Below are 23975 nucleotides of genomic sequence, written 5' to 3'. Positions count from 1 at the left end.
CTTATTCCCAGAACTAGGGAGGTGCTGATTTGCATGGCAAAAGCATGGTCCTGTCCCAGCGGTTTATTTGCATATGAGGGGCATGACCTGATTAGGAGTTGGGCGTGGCCTAATTAGTGAAGGGGCGTGGCACCATCTAAATTACATGGTGTGGGCGTGGCGGCCCTGCTGATTTACATAGGGAACACTGGGTGACTTCTCATGACTTCTCGCCTCAGGAAGGTCCCTGGAGCCTCAGAACAGTGCAGGGACATGGAGACTTCCCAGCCAGTGAGTACCCTGCGTTGGATGAGGCGTCCTCCGCCTTCACCATCTCAGGTGTCAGTCACCCCTCAGGGCCTTGCTCTGCCAACCTCCCACAACCCTCTCACCATGTCGATGCTCACACGTGTTGGCACCCGGGTTGGTCCCCATCTCCACAGGAGGGTATCGAGGCTTCAGCAGACACCCTGAGGTGGTTGATCCTGAGGAAAGCTGCGTATTGATTGTCTCTCTCTGCTCACTGATTTTGGGGACTGACTGCCCCTTAGACCCCCAATGAAGGGGAACTACCACTAGGCCCCCGCTAGAGGATGGGACCCCTTGCCAGGTCCTGATTCAGGCATCGGATGAGGGGTACAGCCTCGTGTCCCAGGCGCAGGGCTAACTCTTCTTCATTCCTTTTCGCACCCCAGGGCGCCCCCTAACCCCACCAGCCATTGGGGGGGGGCTACACCACATCCCATATCCCCAGGGCCGCCCTGGGCTGCTGCTTCTGCCTGGTTAGGGATGTCTGTCTGTCTTCTGGGGTTCCTCAAGGATGCCGACATACCCAAAGGAGACTTGCCACGGGGCCGACACCCCACACGGACGTCTCTGTGAATGAGTGAGCACAGTGAGGGAAGCCCCAGGACAGCAGGAGACGACTCTGGGTCCCAGAACACAAATACTGGTCAATGAGCTGTTGCCCAGAATCAGGGGGAGTTCATAATGTGGGGGGATCGCAGGTGGTGTGCTTGAGCACTTCTTGTGCCTCTATGACGTGTAGGGGCCTCTCCCACTATGCCTGCCAACACTGGCCCCCATATTAATCAGAACTCCAGGATCAGAGAAGCTGATTCTATGGGGGTGCAGGAGAGTGTGAGCAATGGTAGGTGAGGTGAATGCTCTGGGAAACATTTGGAGATATTCAGCAGGAAATGAGAAGTGCCACTGGAGGCTTTTGGGTTTTATTGTGTGGAGGGGTGCTAATTGTCTCCCAAGCATTTATTATTATACACTTTATAATGAAACCAACCTTGATTTTACTAAACGTGTCATCTATCCAGTCACCAGTCTACTTATGCATTTATTCATTTGTTCCTTTATATGTTCACCCATATGTCCATCTATGCATTTATCCATCCATGCATCCATTCATTCATCTGTCTGTCCATCCACCCATTTGTTTCTTCATCTATTCTTCCATCTGTCCATTCATCCATGTACCCATCCATGCATCCATTATCCATGCATTCGTCCAGACCTCCGTCATACATGCATGCATGCATTCATCTGTCAGTCCATGCATTCATTTGTCCATCCATCATCTATCCATTTGTCCATTAATCATTTCTCTCAGTACATTGTTTTTACCCAGTGGTATGAATTTTTAAGATGTACAAACTAGGGACAATAATATAGTAACTTCCAACATTTGTCTCTTGTATTTCCTTGCCTTTCCTGTCCTCAAAAAGGAAAAAAAGAAAAAGCGCTGGAGGCTTTTAAGCAAAATCTAACCCCCCTTCTTTTGTAAATTTTCTTTTTCTTTTCCTTTTTTTTTTTTTTTTTTTGGTTTTTGGGTCACATCTGGTGGTACTCAGGGGGTTACTCCTGGCTCTGCACTCAGAAATTGCTCCTAGTTGGGGCTGGAGAGGTGGTGCAGCAGTAGGGCATTTGCATTGCATGCAGCTGATTTAAGACAACCACAGTTCGATTCCCCCACATCCCATATGGTCCCTCAAGCCAGAAGTGATTTCTGAGTGCATAGCCTGGAGTAACCCCTGAGTGTTACTGGGTGTGGCCTAACCCCCCCCCCCAAAAAAAAAAGAGGAGTCAAAGCAATAGTATAGCAGTAGGGCGTTTACCTTGCACATGGCTGACCCAAAATGGACCTGGGTTAGATTCCCAGTGTCTCATATGGTCCCCTGAGCCAGGAGCAATTTCTGAGCACAGAGCCAGAAGTAATCCCTGAGAGTCTCACCAGTTGTGGCCCAAAAACCAAAAAGAAAAAGAAAGAAAAAAGAAAGAAAGGAAAAAAAAAAAAAAGAAATTGCTCCTGGCAAGCATGGGGGACCATATGGGATGCTGGAATTTGAAACCATCAGTCCTGGAGCGGCCACATGCAAGGCAAACACCCTACTGCTCTGCTATCTCTCCGGCCCCTCCTTTTGTAAATTTTCCTGAGAAACTTTCAGTCCATCTCTATTACCTCTCGGTACCTGGGCTCCCAGAATTTTCCATAGGCTTCCACTGCTTTGAATGAGAACAACTCAGCAGTATTTAGTATATTTATAATGTGCAATCTCCACCTCCATCTAGTTCCTCATATGGAGACCCTGTCGGGTCCTGCCCTTAAGGTCCTCCCCTGATCTTGGCAGCCACTAGCCTGCTTGCAACTCTGTGGGTCTGTCTTGGGACTGTGACTTCATGGAGTCACATGACATGTTCCCTATAGCAGGTGTCCAGAATTCATGTTGGAGCTGTGTCTCATTCCCAAGAAGTGTCCTTTGACATATTCTTCCAGAGAACCACAGCGGTGAGATTTTAGGGGCCTCTGGGTGTCCCCTTAGGTGCTTCATAGAGCCCTCAGATGATTAGCCAGCCCCAGCAATAAGCACAGTGATCAACTTTCCTTCTCAGGAGTGAACCCCACTTGTTGTTTTCATTGCCTTTTCCTGATTCCCAGCATCATTATCAGGAAATGTTCTTCTATCAGGGAATGGGGGTGGGGATGGAAGTGATTTGGGGGTCCTGTGGTTCCTGAGAAGGAAAGAGCAGGACTTTCTGAGTCATGAACCTTCTGGATCACTGAGTGGGCAGTTGCCAGGGTGATGGAGGAGCCCGGGTTGGCCAAGACTGGCCTGTCTTTTGCTCTGAAATTCCCTCCATCCCTGCAAATCCCTCAGTTGGTCTGAACAAACAGAGACAGTCGGTCACCCCGGCAACTTCCCGCTGCCTCCTCTCCACCCCCACCCATCTTTCCCTTAGAGGACTGCTGCAATTATATGCACACTCTTTCTCCCTTTCTTTGGGCCAAGGCACAGGGTTAGATCTATCCTGCTCCCTGAAGAATTTCTTGTTTCAAATTTCCTTGTTTCAAATAGGTGCCAGGCATTTGTGGCATCAATACAGGAGGAGGAGGAGGCACCTGCCTCCTCAGAAGCTGACACATTGCCTATTTTCCCAGAGCTTCTCTTCTGCTCAGCCTACTATCTCATAACCCTGAGAGAGTGGCACTCCAGCTCTCATACACCACAGGTGCCACCGGTGCCACCTCAGAGACTCAGACATCAGGCACCAGCCCCAGACACACAACATGGGGTAAAGAAATGGCTTCAGGGTGAAGCTGCCCAATCCTAGGTCCCAAGCTTCAAATCTCCTCTTCCTAGACTTTGCTCTCTCCAGTCCCCAGGAAAAGGAACCAGAGAATCCTCCAATACCTCCAACCCTAGATAGTGAGTGGCCTGGCTGGGCAATGAGGGTGAAGGTGGGAGCCAGGATCCAGCCTCCCACTCTGTCTTAGGCCTCACATTTTAGCAGCATCTACCCAAATCATTTCCTTGTTCAGCCTGGGTCCAAGGTTTTCCATAACTGGTTCGTCCCTGGAGCTCAGTGCTGAGATCTAGGACACACTGCTAAGATCCAAGGCTCTCCAGGTTGGTTGGATTTTTTCATAGACATTAAGAAGATGTTAAGTGATGGTCTCATGGGCAGAGAACAGCCAAGTTGGGTGTTAGTGGGCAACTCACTCCTCCCCATACTCAGAGTGAGAAGGAAGAAGATAAGACAGTGCCTCCTTTTCTCTTGGCCACAGAGGACTCCAGAGCTCAGAGAGACTGAGTGAGTGACCCTGAGTCACACAGCAAATGAAGGTCAAAACACAAGTCATATCAAATACTCTAGCTCTCTCTCCCAGGCCAGACTCTTGGGACCAGAGTAGCGAAAAGCCAGACTTTAAAGGGCTTAATGCTGGGAAGATAAAGAGCAAATGGGTGCACATACCATCCAAGCAGTGCCCGCTGACTTGAGACAATCGGTATTTTTAGACAGGGTGACTCAGCACAGCCTGGAGTGATTCACAGACTGGGCTAGACTCGTAGGGAAACAGCCTTCCCCCAGGGCAGGGGATTATCCTCTTGGGGCAGGAAGGCAAGGTGGTGGGAGAGTGAGAAGGTCCCCTCCATGTTGGCCTTTGCTCTGTCAAGGGTTGACAGCTGGAAGATGAGTTCTCTAGGAAGTGCTTGGATACTGATAACACACTCTCAGAAGCAGCTTCTGGACTCTTGACCCTGGGCTGGATTCTGTGTGAGAGGGACTACAATGCTCCCACCAGAAAGCTCTGTATCAGAGGGTCCTGGTTGATTAGAGCTGATTATTGTGACTCAAAGTAACTCCACTTTCATTTCTTTTTTTTGTTTTTGTTTTTGTTTTTTTGGCCATCCCCGCTGATACTCAGGGGTTACTCCTGGCTATGTGCTCAGAAATCACTCCAGGCTTGGGGGACCATATGGGACACCGGGAGATAGAACCGCAGTCCATCCTAAGTTAGCATGTGCAAGACAAACACCCTACCACTTGTGCCATTGCTCCAGCCCCCAGTAACTCCACTTTCTAAAACACTGCAAATGCTTGAGGAAATCCTGCCTCATGCTTCTGGGGATGAAAAAAGGGTGAGGTCACGTATTTTGTCCCTGCATCACCCAATTTTGTGTGTTTCTGCTTAAAGACACTTCATCGCTGTCTCTGGCGGGCGTTGTTGATTGTTCACAATGAGTTGGGAGCCAGCAGCATTGAGATTCTGGAGTGGGGTTAGTTCACGTGATTCTTCTCCCAAAGGCACACCCAGCCTTCTAAGTCCTGCGTATATTCCCCAGCTCTGCAGCACAGTGCCTGGCTTCCATTCAGGCACTGGAATGACCCACCACAAGCTCTCCAAATGCAAAACATGGAGCTTTCCAGGGATTGCAAGAAGACAGCTGGTTTACAGGACAAGCGTTGGAACAAGGGGCAGTGGACAATGGCAGGATTCAGCCCTTGCCTGACACAAGCATGTGGGACAGGGATCCTCAGTGACTACAAAAGCTCCCTAAATGCTGATGGGGGTTACAAAGACATTCTAATTAGTAGGAAGTTTAAAAGTATTAGTCTGCTCTCTCATACAAATCCACTGTGTGTGTGTGTGTGTGTCTGTGTGTGTGTGTGTCTGTGTGTGTTTGTTCATGGGGGTGCAGAACACAGTTCTCTCACATCTTTGTGGGCTTGTGGGTTTTTTGTTTGTGTTCTGGGTCATACCCGGCAGCACTCAGGGGTTACTCCTGGCTCTGCGCTCAGAAATCACTCCTGGTAGGCTCAGGGGACCATATGGGATGATGGGATTTGAACCACCATCCATCCTGAATCAGTTGTGTGCAAGGCAAATGTCCTATCGCTGTGCTATCTCTCTGGCCCATATCTTTGTGGTTTTTTATTATGCCTGTCTCAGCCGCCATGTAGGGCCTGGTCATTGACTCCTAGCTGCCTCACCTTCTACCTAGCTAGTTGCAAAATGTAGGGATTTCTTTTATTTGGTTTTTGGACCACAGCTGGCAGAGGCTAATGGGCTGCTTTCTTCAGTACTGCAGGGATCAGGTGGTGCCAGAGATGGAACTCTGGCCTCCTGCATGCAAACCATGTGCTTCAGTTTATTTCTTCATTTGTGATAGCTGAGTAGGTTATATTTCAAAGGGACTGCAGAACTTAGTTTCCTTTAGGCTGGTACCATGTTTCAGTACTTGTGAGTGCTGCTGCTGCTGTGAACTTAAGACCTTCACATCTGCTCTTGAATTAGTGTTTTTATGTAATCCAGATGATTCTCAGGGTGGTATCACAGGGGCATAGTACTTCCTTTTATAGGATTCTTTTTGTTTTGTTTTTGGGTCACACCCAGCAGCTTAGGGGTTACTCCTGGCTCTACGCTCAGAAATCACCCCTGGTAGGCATGGGGGACCATATGGGATGCCGGGATTTGACCCACTGTCTTTCGGCATGGAAGGCAGACAGACACCTTACCTCCAGGCTATCTCTCCGGCCCCCCTTTTATAGAATTTTTTGTTTGTTTGTTTTTGGGCCACACCCGGCGGTGCTCAGGGGTTACTCCTGGCTGTCTGCTCAGAAATAGCTCCTGGCAGGCACGGGGGACCATATGGGACACCGGGATTTGAACCAACCACCTTAGGTCCTGGATTGGCTGCTTGCAAGGCAACACCACTGCGCTATCTCTCCAGGCCCCCTTTATTAGGATTTTAACGGTTCTCCATATCCAAACTTTGATTTTTTTAATTAATTTATTTATTTTTGTTTTTGGGTCAGATCCAGCGGCGCTCAGGAGTTACTCCTAGCTTTGCGCTCAGAAGTCGCTCCTGGCAGATTCGGGGGACCTTACTGGATGCTGGGATTCGAACTGGGGTCCATTCTGTGTTGGCCACATGCAAGGTAAATGCCTTACTGCTGTGCTAACGCTCTGGCCCCTGAACTTTGATTTTCCTGATTCTGCCATTCCTTCTACTGTTCAGCTGGGATTCTTCTGGAGAGATGCATTTGTCTGATTCACAGCATAAGGATCCTCAATTCTCATCATTAGCTATGTTCTCTAGAGTCAATGTCAACCAGGATCCAGAAGAAGCAGGAGTGAGGTTTCATGACCATCTGGTGACTGCGTTTTAATCAACCAGTCAGCAAATGGACCTCCGCATTTCTGTTCACAGATCCTGTATTTATTTAATCTGTGTTTTGGAGTCCCTTGCGATGTGCTCAGATTGTTGTGCAGGAAGCTCATCTGCCCTACAGCCTTTCTTCCTAAGGTTTGATGCAGGCTCTCTCTGTGCTCAGAACAGCAGATAGTACTCAGTCAGCCTTTAAAGAGTCTCAGTCCTTAGGAAGAAATGGATTTTTTAGAGGGTGAGCCCCAAGAATGTGCTGTGCTCATTGTCCTGGGATGACCTCAACCTTTTGGAGAGAAATAGGCAGGACACATGGACAGATTTATATATACATGCATGTAAAATTTTCTCACTCAATCACATGTCTGTAGTATGTTCTTTTTTTGGGGGGGTGGGCCACACTCAGCAGTGCTCAGGGGTTACCCTTGACTCTTCACTCAGAAATCACTCCTGGCAGGCTTAGGGGGCCATATGGGATGCTAGGGATTAAAACCGGGTCCAACCCAGGTCAGCTGCATGCAAGGCAAAAGCCCTACCACTATGCTATTGTTCTAGCCCCTGGAATATGTTCTTGTTTGTTTGTTTGTTTGTTTGTTTTTGGGCCACACTGGGCAGTTTCAGGATTACTCATGGCTCTATGATCAGAAATCACACCTGGTAGGCTTGGAGAACCATATGGAATGCTGGGTATCAACCTGGATCAGTCTCAGGTTGGCCACTTGCAAGGCTGTGCTTTCACTCCAATCCCTGGAGTATGTTCTTAACCTTTTATTTGGGTGGAGGGGGACACCCAGTGGTGCTTGGGAATCCTGATGGTGCTTGGGGGACCTTATATGTGAATGCCAGGTTATCAAACAGGCCAGCCACATGCCAGGAAAACACTTGAACCCCTGTACTGTCTCTCCTGCTCCTTAATTGTGTGTTTTTGACTTTTTTGTTTTGTTTTGTTTTGTTTTTTTGGGCCACACCCGGTTACTCCTGGCTATGTGCTAGAATCGCCCCCTGGCTTGGGGGGACCATATGGGACGCCGGAGACTTGAACCTCGGTCCTTTCCTTGGCTAGCGCTTGTAAGGCTGGCACCTTTACCTCTAGTGCCACCTCACCGGACCCCATATTGTGTGTGTGTGTTTTTTTTTTTTTTTTTTTTTTTTTGGTTTTTGGGCCACACCCTGTGACGCTCAGGGGTTACTCCTGTCTATGCGCTCAGAAGAGTTGCTCCTGGCTTCTTGGGGGACCATATGGGACCGCCGGGGGATCGCACCGTGGTCCCATCCTAGGCTAGCGCAGGCAAGGCGAGGCACCTTACCCTCCAGCGGTCCACCGCCCCGGCCCCCAATTGTGTGTTTTTTATTGTGGTGAAAAATATGCCATCACTGGAGCTTGGGAGATGGTCTCAAGTGGGATGTGCATGTTCTCTGCCACTTGCTTAATGCTTGACTCGCCAGGAGTGGCCCCTGTCAAAAATACAATTTTCTGGACTGGAACAATAGTCCAGTAGGTAAGGAAACAAAAAGATAATTTTTCATTAATAACTTTCTTTACTGTTTGGCGGGGCCATACTCAGTAGTGCTAGGGAATATAGGGAGAAGACATACCCCTGTCTTGGCTGTTGGGTATTGCTCCTAATACTTCTTAAGAGAATGTGCATATTGGGGAGCAAACTTTCAGGGCTTCAGCTTACAAACTCTGCACTTCAGTCCTCTGAGCTCCAGCCCTGTCTTAACTGTGAAACAATTGAGAGGAGTAAACATGCCTTATAGTCAATTGAGCAGCCTATCCCAAATTCAGCTCCAGAACAATTCATCCTGCAAAGTGGAGATGGCCTCCCAAACACAGCAGCACCCCTCCTACTTTCCTTCCTAACCTTCATTCTGCTTTCTGTCCTCTCCTGGAAATGCCTGAGAACAGAACTATATAGACTTGTCCCCTTGTGACTAGCTTCTTTCTTAGCCTAAGTCCTCAAAATCCATCAAGGATATGTCTAAACTTCCTTCCTGTCAAACCAAGTGAGATTTGTGGTGTGATTTGTACTGCAGTCAATTTATTTCTTCATTAGTCAATGCAGATATCTACTCTGTCCTAAGCACTACTGTGAATTTGTGGATGCAAAAAATGTATTTGCTTTCATGACATTTTTAGTTTTTCCTCTTACACTAAACGTTTAATATATAAGCCCTGATACCACTAGTATTAATACTCTAGCTTCACCTTTCATATACATCAAAGAGATAATAGTGGGGGGACTGGCCATGTACTAGGCAAGAGCCCCTCTAATATCTATAATATCTCTTCAGTAACATTTTTCCTAAAAATTATATTGGAATAAAAATTGTCTTAAGGTATCATTTTCAATATTATTGAAGTTGTCAGTTTGCAGCTTCAGAGCCACCGCATCAGTATCTCAAGTAGTGTTGCCGGATCCCATCAATGTTATCATTATCATCCACTGGATTTGGACCTGTGGTGAAGGCAGTTTGGGCAGTGTTCAGGACTCACTTCTGGCTCTGTACTTGGAGATCACTGGGGTACCTAATGCAGTGCTAGGAATGAACTGGGGGATAACTGTGTACAAGGTAAGCACCTTCACTGCCGTACTATCTCAGCAGTCCCGTGTGGGGCTATTTTGAAAGGCTGCTCTCGGTGCTCCACATTCCAAGTGTGGATTGAAACTTCCACTGCTCAGGGTAGAATGTGCTTCCAGGTATGGAGAGTCATAAAGATATTTAAGTTTATGTGTATTAAAAGCTGTAACTTGTAAGTCTCTCGAGTGCATGCCACCCCAACCCACCCCATAAGTATGTGTGCAGGCATTGTAGTTAAAAAGTTAACAGTTAAAGTTAAAAATTTAGGGGGGGCTGCATGGCCAAGTGCGCAAGCCCCCAGCCTGATGTGCACCTCCCAGTAAGTGCTCCAGTTCATCGAGTGCAGGCCCAGGCAGGCATGGGTGTTTACTGCTCTCACCTGTTGAGCCATTAAGCACTGGCCAAGTTTAGTCCTCTTTGTGGGGGTTGTAGTTATGGTGGCAGGAAGTGGGGAGTATAGGAAGGTTGGAGACTTTGCTTTCCAGAAGAGAAAGTCAAGGCTTAGAGCTGACCAACTTGTCTGAGGCCACAGCTAACTAGTGGAAGGACCAGTATCGGAATCCAACCCATAAGTAGCTTCAAGGTCTATGGATTTCCCCAGGTAAGGGAGGATGAGCCTGGTGAAGCTGGAAGGCATTGGGGCTTGTCTTCCCCAGCTCTGGTCTTTCTAACAATCACAGGAGGAACTGGCAGTTTGTGGCTAGCTGGGTTCCTTTGCCCCAAGGGGTGGAGTGGGAGGCACTAGTCTGCATCCTTCATCTCCAAATGCCTAGGGAGAAGTAGTGAGATTATCAGGTGACTTCTGAGTATGGGCATGATGACTAAGGGGGCCAAGTGAGATCTGAGCAGGCAGAGAAGAGGAAGGAGTTGAGGTTGAAGCAATCTCATGGGCCCAGGCCTGGGGTTGGGGAGGTGGAGGGTACTTCAAATGCAGCCATAATCCTGTTCCCTTTGCAGTTGTCCAGGTATGGGAATTGCCTAAATCGCCCCTTCATAGCCTCTCCTCACTGTTTTTACCTGCCCTGCCCAGTGTGGACCTAGGCACCACAGAGCACTCTTCTCTAGCTTTAAAGGATGTATAACTTCATCCATCATCCATGCACTTAGCTAAACCCACTTGGCTATTTATTCATCAGTCCATGAACCCATCATTTACCTCCTCAGCTGTATACATTCAACCATTTATTCATCTGTCCATCTATATTCATCATGTATCCTATGCATTCATCCATTCACATCCAGCTTTCACTTATTTTGTCTAGCCATATCTATCTATTTATTCACCTGTCCTTCTACTCTCATTTATTTCTGTTCATCTACCATTCATGTACCCACTTATATATCCATGTTTGTCCACACACCATTTGTCCTTCCATTAATGTCTTCTTCCAATTGACTTTGTTCATCCACTTCATTATCCATTCAGCTTTTTATTCACATGTCAGTTTGCTGTATACTCTCTCATCTATCCATGGATATGACTATCACTCTATCCATATGACAGCCAAACAACTCATCCCTCTGCCCTCCTATGTATCCACCACTCACTCATTCTTCTATACATCCACCCATTATCCCTCCATTTTGCCATCCATTTACCCCATCATCTACCCACCCATCCATCCATTCATCATCTCTCTACTTAGACAAAGTACTGATTGAGTATAAGCAGAAGGGAGGGGTTGGCTAGTCTGGGGGCACAGCCTTACCCAGGGAAGTGTATGGCAGGTGAGATGTGAGCCTGGGCTGAGACTTGCTTTACTCTCTGCTGGAGCATAGCATGAATCAGGTACAGACATGCCCCTGGAGTCCCTCCCTGACCTGGACTGCTTGGTCTTGTTCAGAGGGAGGTGACTCTCACTTCTCAGCTTGGGAAAATGTCCCTGATTCTTGAGTGTGTCATCTTGACAGATGGAAGATGAGAGCTCCAGCTCTGTTGCTCCCTGCTCTCTCCTCCCCATTACCTTTCCAAGAATGTGAACCCCACATGCTGAGTCAGTGCCAAGCTGCATCCAGCTTCATCTTGCACCTTCCGCCTTTAGGTTTCCAGAAAAACTCCCCCGTTTTGCCCTGCTCCCAAACATCTCTACAGCACCCCACTCAGTTCCATGATTTAAAGTGAGTCCTCCAAAGCCAAAGCCAAAGTCACTCTTACTGTGGCCTTCTTACTGGTCATATAGAGAGTTGAGATATCTGAGTTCAATTGTCCTTTGGAGGCTAAGGTCTTTCAAGTATGCACATATGTGTAGGTGAGAGTTAGACTTAGGGCTTTCTCCCACCAGAGGCAATGACAAAGTGCTTGCACTAGATGCCTTCTTTTCCTCAGGGGTGCCCTAACATAGTGCCACCATCTGGGTGGCTGGAAACAATGGCAGTGGCTGCTCTTGGAGTTCTGGGGGGACAGACATTTACAGTCAAGGTCTCTATGCCTGTGCCAGGCCAGAAGCCCCTCCTCCTTCCAGTGCTGTCTGGACTCTCCTATGTTGTTGCTGTGTCCCCCACCAATGTCAGTGTCTGCTCCGAGAATACCCATGATTCACAGACCCTAATCCTTCCTGAGAATATACCTTGACTCATTGATATTTGTAAGGATTCAGTTTCCAAATGAGGACACAGTCCCAGGTGCTGGATGGTAGGGCGAGGACTTTTCAGCCCATGGTTGGCTCTTCGAGCCAGGCTTTGTTTAAAGCACACACAGGGGGTCGGTAATGCTCTGCTTCTTGATCCCTGGTGCTCGTCACGTGGGGGTATTTCACATTCACCAAGCTCTACGTTTATGATCCACATACCACACATGGGTCATATTTCACTGGACGTGTTCACATAGAGGCATAAGTCGAATCAGGCTGACGGCTGCTCTGCCATGGCTTTCAGGAAGGCCTCCCCTGAGTAGTGGGTTTATGGATGAAGTTCATTTTCTCTCCCATCTGTTCCAAATGTTCTGCCGTAAACACACGTTAGCTCTGTGGAATTATCATATATGCATGCCACAAAAGAAAGAAATGAGAACAAACTCTTGCAGTAAACCCCTCCTGACACCAAGGAGAACACTATCAGAACAGGAGGGGGGTGTCCCCTGGGGTATATGGCCTGTCCTTCGAACCTAGCCCCTCCTTCTCCATGTAACCCCTTCAAATCTCCTTTGAGTGGCTTGTGGCCCTGATAATCCTCACAGACTCTTGGTGGAGCACATGGCTTGGCAATTACCTCACCTGGGTCCTCTCCAGGGACAAAGTAATAATAGAAATGACCTCAGGGGTGACTGGGAGGCTTAATTGGGAACACACACACACACACACACACACACACACACACACACACGTGAAATCCTTGGCACAGGCAGGGGAATGGGGAATACATAGGCACGTGGTGGGCGGTTCAGGGTCCTGGTTGACCAGTGCAGTTCCTGGGAAATGCCTCCAGTTTCACAAGGTCATGGTATGCTTTCCTCCTCTGTTTAACACATCTTTGGCAATCTCACTGCCAGCCTCCTCCTGTGTTGTGGTTAATGGCCAGGGGCTGCCATCACAAGATTTAGAGCACACAGGTGGGGATAAGCAAGACTAGATCTAGGTGTGTGTGCCCAGGCCCCACTCATCTGCCCTGACTACATTTCCTGGGGGCGATCCTTCACTTGTTCTCAACTCCCATCTTGTGCCCAAGGGCTTTGGAATTTGTCTCTGCTGGGTTTGGTCCAGCTCTAACAATTTCTGTTCAAATTACAAGACAGAAACCCCATTGCTGTCCCGTCTGAATCCCACAGAGAAACTGGAACTTTGCTATTGGGTTATTTATATACCAGGATAGTCTTCCTGCAATATTGTTGGTGAAATGAAAGATTGCAAGCAACCTAACCCCCCCATCCATCTGTAGGAGTCCCTAGCTCGAGGCATATGGCTGAATAATGCGTGTGTGTATGGGAAGAACAGGGAGGAAATATGAGATTCAAAATAGTTCATAGACTGTACCTTTCTATACAGGTGCCTATGTGTATTCCTGTACATTTGCACAAAGGAGCCATGGCTGGGTATTCCCTGAAACGTTACTTGTGGAGGATAGGATGTAACAGTGTGTGGGGCCCACTGGGAAGGAGGGGATACCAATTCATTCTCTTGCTTTTTCTCTGTCTCTGTCTCTCTCTCACCAGGGTAAACTTGCTACTTTTCATTATAAAAACGAAACGTGTCATCTCTAAAGCACATTTTTTTGTTTTTGTTTTTGTTTTGATTTTGGGCCACACCTAGTGACGCTCAGGGTTACTCCTGGCTATGCGCTCAGAAGTCGCTCCTGGCTTGGGGGATCATATGGAATGCCAGGGGATTGAACCGTGGTCCGTCCTAGGTTAGCGCTGGCAAGGCAGACACCTTACCTCTAGTGCCACCGCGCTAGTCCCAAACATTTTAAAATAACTTGACCTTGAGTATCACATTGAGTTTTCAGTCCAGCTGTGTGGGCCTTGGGCAATTTAATCAACTTCTCACTTCCTGGGGTCCAATAGCTCCTCTATTGGGCTGGTGGCAGAATTAAATGAGAGATGATGTGCTTAGTGCCTGGCATTTATCAGGCAAGCATGAGTTGGTCGAGGTGAGGGAGGGGCACTGTCTTTTAGAACTGGCTTCAAGTGGCAGAAAGTAGACTCCCTAATGAGTGAGTGCCAGCGAGGCCCGTCTTCTGTCTGCTTCCTGTGTCTCCTTTGAGGCTGGTTCAAGGGGGCTGGCTCATGTGGATTTGGAGGCCACCTACACCTGTCCTGTCCTCTGCCCCATGGTAAGGAAATGTTGACATCAAGTTCCTTTTTCACATCCTGGGATGTGGAAAGGGACTGAGCCAGAGACTGTAGCCCTGGGAGGTGGCAGGGCTGAGAAGAGTCCCCCTTGAAGCCAAATCTGGATTACTGCCTCATCCTTTTACTCCTGGGAACCCTAAGAGAAAGGAGCTCCGGGGAGGGTAGTTCAAGGCTTTGCATATATGCTTTTCCAGCCATACTCTGCATAATGCCTCCAGGGAGTGGGGTGTAAAGTCTTTCCACCAAGGGTCCCCGCCCCTATTTTGAATAAAACCGCCCTTGGCCTTAGTTTGTTCAAATGCCTCTCTCTCCATAAAGATCAAGCAATAATAGGGGTCATTTTAATTTTTTTTGGAGAGAGGAGGAAGCCACACCCAGGTAGTACTTAGGTTCTACTCCTAGTAGTGCTTGTGGGAGACTCTGTGATGCCTTGGATTGAATTGGACTCAGCTTCTTGCAAGACAAGTGCCTCACCTTTGAGTGGGGAATAGGGACTATAAGACACTTGATGACACAACAGAAATGCGATTGGGATCAGGACAGTGATTTTTGCTGGCTCTGGGTAGCTCTAGAATGTAAGGTTAATAGGGTGGTCTTGGGAGACAGGGTTGGGTGGCAAGTTGTGTTATTGGCAAATCATTGAATTCCTGGGTGAGCTTCCCTGGGCCACATAGACAAGACAGAGGATCTGGGCACTCATGGTTGACTTTCCTGGTTGAGCTGTCCCCTGCACAGGACCAGGGAAGACCTGGGAACACTTGAGAGAGGAGGTTGGGGGCTGCAGGAATAGGACCCCATGATCAGACTATCCCCTCTTTTCCTCTCTGTCACTCAAATGACATAGGTGTTCCTTCCCCCTACTCTCCCCTCTCAGTGCAGTTGGCACCCTGTCCCTTCCTGGTATCTTCCTGTCCAAATATGGTGGCATCCTGGCCTTTATTCCTTGACACAGGGAATTAAGATCTAGAACAGGTGCTGGCAGACTTTCTATAAAGCCCAGAGTGTAATCATTTCCAGTTTTGCCAGTACTGTAGGCTCCATAGCAAGGACTCAGCAAAGCCACTGCCAGTGAGAAACCACCATAGACAAGATAGCCACAAGCAGACAGAGATGTGTGCCAATAAAGCTTTATGAAATCAGGGGCCGGAGCTGTGGCACTAGAGGTAAGGTGTTCAATCCCCACAGTTCAATCCCCTGGCGTCCCATGTGGTCCCCCCAAGCCAGGAGGATTTCTGAGCACATAACCAGGATTAACCCCAAGTGTCACCGGGTGTGGCCCAAAAACAAAAATAAAAACAAAACAAAAAAATAAAACTTTAGAATATCAGCACAGAGCCAAAGAGCTAGGTAGAAGGGTGGGATGCCTTGCATGTAGTTGACCCAGTTTGATCTTGGCACTGAATGGTATAGTCCCTGAGCACCTCCAGGAATGATCCTTGAGTACAGATCCAGGAGTAAGCCCTGAACACACTATTGGATATGTCTCCAAAATAAACAAACAACAGAAATAACAAAGCAGAGCAGAGAATATAGTTTAGAGAGTAAAGAGACCATCCTCTGAATGGGAGACTGCATCAGCCTTGCTAACCACCCATCTTGGAAGGGACAAAGGGGACAGCATCCCCAAAACAGGAGTCCTCCAATTTGAGAGTAAAGCTCTACACTTCCTGATTGAAACCTGGGTGGAGGACTCAAGCAGGCACCTCTCCGGGAGAGATGCAAATGCCAGCAGAGAATGGAAAGATGCCCGTGTGGCTCATCTGTAGGAAATTGCCAGGCAAAAGAGTGCACACACCTGTTAGGATGGTTATGGTGAAAGGCAAGTGTCAGAGGAGGCGACCCTGTATGCATGTTGGAGGGTGGGCTTGGAATCAAAGCGTTACTATGGAGAACAATCAAGGGAATCTTCAAGAAAAATTAAACGTAGGAGGAGCAGGGCCCGGAGAGATAGCACAGCGGCGTTTGCCTTGCAAGCAGCCGATCCAGTACCAAAGGTGGTTGGTTCGAATCCCCGTGTCCCATATGGTCCCCCGTGCCTGCCAGGAGCTATTTCTGAGCAGACAAGCCAGGAGTAACCCCTGAGCACCACCGGGTGTGGCCCAAAAACCAAAACCAAAAACAAACAAAAAAAAAGTAGGAGGAGCAGACAGATAGTCCAGTGGGAAGACATTTGCCTTGCTCACAGCAACCTAGATTGGATCCCTAGTACCACAGACAGGCCCTTGAGCTCGACCAGGAGTAAGTCCTGAGCACAGCAAAGTATGGTCCAAAAACCAAAAAAAAATGAAAACTAGAACATTCATAGGATTTTGAAAGATGATCTATTTCTGGATATATATCCAAAAAAATAATAGATATCTGCACCCCTACCATTCTTGGCAGCACTGAGGGGTGCTACACCCAGCAGTGTTTCACTAGTTGGGCAAAGTCAGGGAGCTAACCTGGGGCTCCCACATAAAACACAGAGACTCCAGCCCTGAGCCAGTCCCTGGACACATTGTGGCATTTTCCCCAGCAGTCAAGGAGTGGAAACAACCAATTTATCTATCCATCATCTGGTGGGTGAAGGGAAAAAGGATGCAGGGAGACTGGAGTGGAGGATTATGGACACCATCTGACCCCACGTCTGTAATTAGCTGCAGCAGTCAACTCAGAGATGTCCAGAGTAGGAGCACAACTGAAAATGTCAGCCCTGCTAGATGAGCTCGTCCTAGCCTGAAGAAGGTGCCAGAGGTGACAGTCCTGCATCATCTCTGCAGAGTGCTGAGGGGGGTCAGTCCCCTGGAAAGCGTTCTCTCCGGCTTCAGAAGAGAAGACTATCAATTCTTGGCACTCCATAAAGCCTGCTGAGCTCCACCAGGAGTTATTTCTAAGTACAGAACCAGTAGTAAAGCCTGAGCACTGGCAGATGTGACCCCTCCTAAAAAAAGAAGAAGAAGAAGAAGAAAGAAGAAGAAGAAGAAGAAGAAGAAGAAGAAGAAGAAGAAGAAGAAGAAGAAGAAGAAGAAGAAGAAGAAGAAGAAGAAGAAGAAGAAGAAGAAGAAGAAGAAGAAGAAGAAGAAGAAGAAGAAGAAGAAGAAGAAGAAGAAGAAGAAGAAGAAGAAGAAGAAGAAGAAGAAGAAGAAGAAGAAGAAGAAGAAGAAGAAGAAAAGAAGGGGATGGATGCACGCAGCTGATCCAGGACAGACCTGGGTTTGATCCCAAGCCAGGAGCAATTTCTGAGCACATAGCCAGGAGTAACTGCTGAACGTCACAGGGTGTGGCCCAAAAAGCAAAATAAATAAATAAAATAAAATAAAGAAAAAATTAAAAAGGGAGGCAGGACTGGAGCACATTGTTTGTAATGTAGGAAAGCCTGGGTTCAACCCCATTTTTGCTGGGGACAAAACCTAGAAACATAAATCTGGAACTAGATTCCAGGCACTGCCAGGTGTAATCTCAAAACAAACAAACAAAAAACAGCCAAAAAGGCAGCCTACACTCACACACTTAGAGAGCCAAAAAGGCAGCCTACACACACACAAACACACCTCTACACACAGTTGACTACCCCAGCTCCAGGCTCTAACACACCAAAGACACAGGTTTAGAGAGTATCTCCACTAGAGGGTTGGACACAGAGGCAGGGTATTCATAGAGGAGTGGGAAGAGAGAAAGAATCCCAGGCTTGAAGAGCAGCTCAGATACTTGTCCTGAATCACGTGGCCTGCTCCCTCTGGGAGGACATTTAGCCTCAGCTTTCTATCACTCCCCAGTTTCCCTCCTGAATCCTCCCCCACACCGGGTTGGATGGACTTTTAGCCTCAGTTACCATAAACTCCCTAGTTTCAGTCTTGCATTTGCCTAAAGCTCCCTATGGTGAGGCTACCTCAATTTTAAGAGATTCTTGAAATCTCTTTCATGAGATTTTCCTGGCTATGTACAAGGAGGCCTCATGATGCCTGGACTTGGCTGTACCAAGTCCTTGGTTGTGTTCATGTCACATCACCTCCTCACCTTGAGCCACAGTCCCTCCTGTCTTGTGTGGCCTCACTTGTGAGAGGGTGGGAGACACACACACACACACACACACACACACACACACACATACACGGTTGTCACAGACTCCGATTGCACCGTGTCATGGGGTGGAGGCCCAGGACTAGGAGATGGGTGTTGAATAAGTGGGTGCTGACACCTTAAGGTTCCAAGTTACTCAACTGGGCAGGTTACAAGAGCTTGGTAGGTGGAATTACTCAGATATCACTTATTTTCAAGTGTCTCAGCAGACAGTGTCATTTCTTTTTTTTTTTTTTTTTTTTTTTGGTTTTCGGTTTTTGGGTCACATCTAGCAGCACTCAGGGATTACTCCTGGCTCCACGCTCAGAAATCGCTCCTGGCAGGCTCAGGGGACCATATGGGATGCCGGGATTCAAACCAATGACCTTCTGCATAAAAGGCAAATGCCTTACCTCCATGCTATCTCTCCGACCCCGACAGTGTCATTTCTTTGAGCTTCAATCTTCCTCTCTGGAAAATTAATATGTGGAACCAAACACTGGGCTTGGTAAGCAAGGGGCCTTGGGGGAGCACCTGACTGCTGCAAAGTCCCTCTCTCCTGGGTTTATGCTGACTTGGGTAGAGTCTCCACCTGCCACTAACATACTAAGGACAGAGTCTAGAGGGCGCCCTACTGCAGGTAGGGAGATGCTAATCAGAACAACAGTGAGATACTTCCTCACACAGGTGAGACTGGCACACATCACAAAGGACAAAAACAGGGCTGGAGAGAGCACAGCGGTAGGGTGTTTGCCTTTCATGCAGCCAATCCTGGATGAGTGATGGTTCGAATCCTGGCACCCCATAAGCTCCCCTGTGGCTGCCAGGAGTGATTTCTGAGCACAGAGCAGGAGTAACCCTTGAACCTGCTGGGTGTGAACCCCCCCCAAAAAAAACAAAGAAACACACACACACCCCCGCTGGAGCAGTGGTATAAGCGGTAAGGTGTTTGCCTTGCACACACTAACATAGGACAGACCGCATTCAATCCCCTGGCGTCCCATATGGTCCCCCAAGCCAAGAGCAATTTCTGAGCACATAGCCAGGAGTAACCCCTAAGTGTCACCAGATGTAGCCCAAAAAAAAGCCAAAAAAACAAAAAACAAAAAAACACCAAAAAACGGGGGCCGGGTGGTGGCGCCAGAGGTAAGGTGCCTGCCTTGCCTGCGCTAGCCTTGGATGGACCGCGGTTTGATCCCCCGGTGTCCCATATGGTCCCCCAAGCCAGGAGCGACTTCTGAGTGCATAGCCAGGAGTAACCCCTGAGCGTTACCGGGTGTGGCCCAAAAACCAAAAAAAAAAAACAAACAAAAAAAAAAACACCAAAAAACAAAGGACAAAAATATCCAGTGCTGGACTGGAGTATAGTATATAGTATAGTATAGTAGGTAGAGTGCTTGCCTTGCATGTGGCCAGCTCAGGTTCAATCTTCATAAGCCTCACCCTATCCCTGAAGGAAAGAGTTGAGCCCAGGCTGCTCCCCACTTCCAGTGGAACCCATTTCCTCACCTTTGCCTGTGTCTCAGATCACCAGCCCTTCCTTCCTTCCCAGTAGCAGCCTGTCAGCTCAGGCTCTGCTCTAAACCTTGGCTCCCCTTCCCACAGTATCCTGCCTCCCTCCTTTGAGGACCTGAGCCATTTTCTCTTTCTAGCCCTGTATCCTCAGCAGTGTCCCTTCTGCCATATTAGGCAGTGTGTACACAATGCCAGTACAGGGATAACTCTAGAAAGTCACCTTGCAGACAACCACAGCAGTGAGGGTAGGCCTTATCCACCCACCACCCACCACTGGATGCCTCCAGCTCACCAGTGTTTGGCACAAAGTAGGTGTTCACAAAATAGTGGTTGGTAAGTGAATGAAAGATGGATGGATGGATGGATGGATGAATGGGTGGGTGGGTGGGTGGGTGGATGAATGGATGGATGGGTAAATGGATGAATGGGTAGTTGGGCATGAATGGGTAAATAGATAATGGATGAATAGATGGATGGATGGGTGGGTGCATGGATGGGTGTGTAGTTGGGTGCGTGGTGGATGAATAACAAATGGGTGGGATTGGATGGGTGGTCAGATGAGTGGGTGGAGGGTGGGGGTGAAGGAAGCACTATATACATCTAAAAAACCGTTGTGAGGCCTAAGAGCACAGGAGCCTATCTTGACCAGAGCCTGGACTATTAACTATGTAAGATCTTTTGTGCATGGCCAGTGGCCTCTGAGAAGATGACCTTAAGAGACAGAGGTCCAGGCTGGAGAGATAGCATGGATGTAGGGCATTTGCCCTGCATGCAGAAGGATGGTGGTTCAAGTCCCGACATCCCATATGATCCCCTGAGCCTGCCAGGAGCGATTTCTGAGCACAGAGCCAGGAGTAACCCCTGAGTGCTGCTGGGTGTGACCCAAACTCCCACTCCCCCAAAAAATGAGACAGAAGGTCCAAGAAATTGGCTAATGCTCATCCCAGACTGATGGGAGGTTTCAAGGTCCTCCCAAGGTCATCAAGCATTGTCAGGGTCCTACCTGTCCCTAGTGAATAGGAAAGAGGCTTGTGCTCTTTTGCTCTTATGTCCTGCTACTCAGTGTCACTAATTCTCCACCCAGACCCCTGAGATCAGGGACAGGGAGGGAGCCAGTTCTGATACAACCTCAGCTCTTAGATGTCCCCACAGGCAGGAAATTGTGTCACTGAGTGGGACATGACAACCCAGTGTCTGCCAAGACTGACCTTCCAATCCCTGGGGTGGAGCTTCTTTTGGTCATAGTGAATGAGGGGAAGGAGACAAAAAAAAGTAGGCACCAAGCCAAGCCTGGGGGTTTCTGGGAGAATGGGTAGAGAAATATGCTCCTGGCACTCAGTGGGGCCCCTGGAAGAGGGACAAAGACAGGGTAAAGGTTGAGGCTCACAGGCTAAGTGTGTGCAAAGCAGTCATATGGGATTTGGGATGGAGAGCAGGGAGTCAGGAAGGGGGAGTCAGGAAGGGGAGGGAAGGCCTGGAGTAGCCTGTGCCCAACAAGCCCCCTGTCACCCTGAATTCTGCAGCTGCTCCCTCTTCAAGGAGTCTAAGGGGACTAACTCTAAGTGGAATTTCTCCAGACCATTTCTCCATAGGTGTCCCCCCTGGGGCTCTATAAAGGTTCCTTCTTAGCCCATTCAAATAGGCAGAGTACCAGATGTATTGCTCCAAGGTGGACCCCTAGGAGGTGATAGGAGATTCTGCCAGAGGCTCAGCTGTCCCTGCCATTCACCCTGAAATAAACAGGGCCAGGGGAGATAGAGTAGAACCTATCACCAAAGGCCAGTGTTCCTCCTGGTCCCTGCTTCATTGCGGCGTCCCTCTTGTTCAGATATTTGAATGCCACAAGTGTAGCTTAGAGACCTACTGGGGTGCCTGTCTCCCCATCCTCCTGTTTCCTGAATTTTACAGAACTCTGCACTCAGGGCTGGTGCTCAGTAGGGGGTAACCCCAAAGGGCACTGGTTGCCTCTGTACTGTCCAGGTGGAATCAGTTCACCAGCTCCTCTAAGGAAAGTATGAATCTGCACAGACCTCAAACACCAGTATGATAAAATTAATTAATTAATTAATTAATTAAAAAAGTTTGAACTCTTAAGGAAAAAAACACTAGTCTGCGGACAAAAGTGATAGCACAGTGATGGATCATTTGCCTTGCATGCGGCCAAACACAGGACGATCTCCAGTTCAATTCCCATCATCCCATATGGTTTTCTGAGCCTGCCAGGAGCAATTTCTGAGCACAGAGCTGGGTATCCTGAGCACCTCCGGGTACGGCCCAAAAACTAAAACCAAAACCAAACAAAAAAAAAAAAAACACCAGTCTAGGGAGGACCCATTCCCATTCCACCTGGTTCTGAACTTGGCAAAAGGGCTTGAAGGCACCCCCCTTTTCTGCTGCTCTCTGCCAGACCCCTATGAACCTGTGTATAATGTCATTCTAGTCAATAGCTGTCAAACCTTACTCCCTGATCTGCTCCCCCCGCCAGTTCTCTGGGCTTGCAGTGTGTCTGCTGCTGTTTAAGGGTGATGGTCCCATATGGTGCTAGGAGAGGACCAGCTGAAATGAGGGACCATTTTGGTCACGGTAATAATAGGATGAGATGAGTTGAGGTGCAGGCCATAGCTCTGTAGCTGAGAGTAGGGAGTAAAGAGGCTCCGAGCCCACTGAGAGAGCTGACAATGGGAATCTTTCCTCCAGGATGCCTTGTTATTCAGCACATGGGCTCACTGGCTCATAGCTCACTTTTATTCAAAGCAGAAGAGTCAGGGATTGTGGGCAGAGCAGTAATTTAGCAAGCAGGCTAATACAGCTGGCCTTGCACACATCTGACCTAAGTTCGATCCCTGGCAATCCACAAGGTTTCCTGAGCCCCATCAGAAGGGATCACTTTCCTGAGTACAGAGTCAGAACTAAGTACAGAGCACTGATTGATATGCCCTCCCCTCAAAAAAGTCCATGGGTAGGACACAAGCACTTTAATACCAGTTGTGTAGCTAATAATAATAATAATAATAATAATAATAATAATAATAAGAAGAAGAAGAAGAAGAAGAAGAAGAAGAAGAAGAAGAAGAAGAAACAAGACTGTACCCTTTGGACACCATAAAACACCCAGAACCTTTCTCTTTATTATTAAATCATCATGAATTGCAAAGTTACCAAATTATTCATGACTGAGTTCAGATGTACAGTGTTCCAATCCCTTCACCAGTGTCCTAGTTACCCTCCTGATGGTAACCTCCTGATGATACCTCCCACACAAAAGGGAAGGCAAGAGCATGGGTAGCAGCATGGAGAATGGAGCTATAGTGCAGCAGGAAGGGCATTTGAAAGGGCATTTGCAGCAGGAAGGGCATTGCACACAGCTGACCAAAGTTAAATTCCCAACACCCCATTTGGTCCCCTGAGCATTGCCAGTAGTGATCCCTGAGTGCAGAGCCAGAAATAACCCCTAGGCATTGCCCATTTCATAACTGGCAGGTGATCTGAAGAGGAAGCCAGCATTTAAGCTGGGATGAGAAAGGTGCGGAGGGAACTGCTTTGCAACTAGTGCTGGGGATTGGTCTTGTAGTCACTGGGCTGTGGGGTGATGGGTGAGGGGTACTGAGTTGCCTGCATTTGAGGAACAGAGCAAGTTACAGGAAGGGGTAGGTTGGATTTGGGGGGGAGGACTAGCTGGGCCCTATGAATAGGACCTGGTGCCTGGAATGTTTGACCTATTTACCCCAGGAGCCTGGGAAATTTGATGCCACAGACCTTACATCTCTGTGCTTTAATCCCTCCCCCAATCCAAGAACTTGGTCTATTGACATCTTTATTGTAGAGTTGTGTGTGAGAACTAGACGGGTTGCCTAAAGGGGCTCTCATGTAGCTTGTCTTTAAGAATGAATCTGGAGAATAAGCATCATCTAGTTATTGCTGTATTATTATTAATACTTTACTAATTGCAAGTGACCATTAGCAAATATGAGTAGAGAAACTTGGCATCTGTTGGGAGGATATAGTGGTAGGGGTAGGTGGGGAAATAGATTATTTAGGGTAGGTAGATGGGTAGGTGGGAGTTGAAGATTATTTAGGGTAGGTGGATGGGTTGATGGGGGTTGAAGATTATTTAG

This window comes from Suncus etruscus, chromosome 2 (genome assembly GCF_024139225.1).
Source record: "Suncus etruscus isolate mSunEtr1 chromosome 2, mSunEtr1.pri.cur, whole genome shotgun sequence".
NCBI lineage: Eukaryota > Metazoa > Chordata > Mammalia > Eulipotyphla > Soricidae > Suncus > Suncus etruscus.
Note: the sequence above shows the minus strand (reverse complement) of the source record.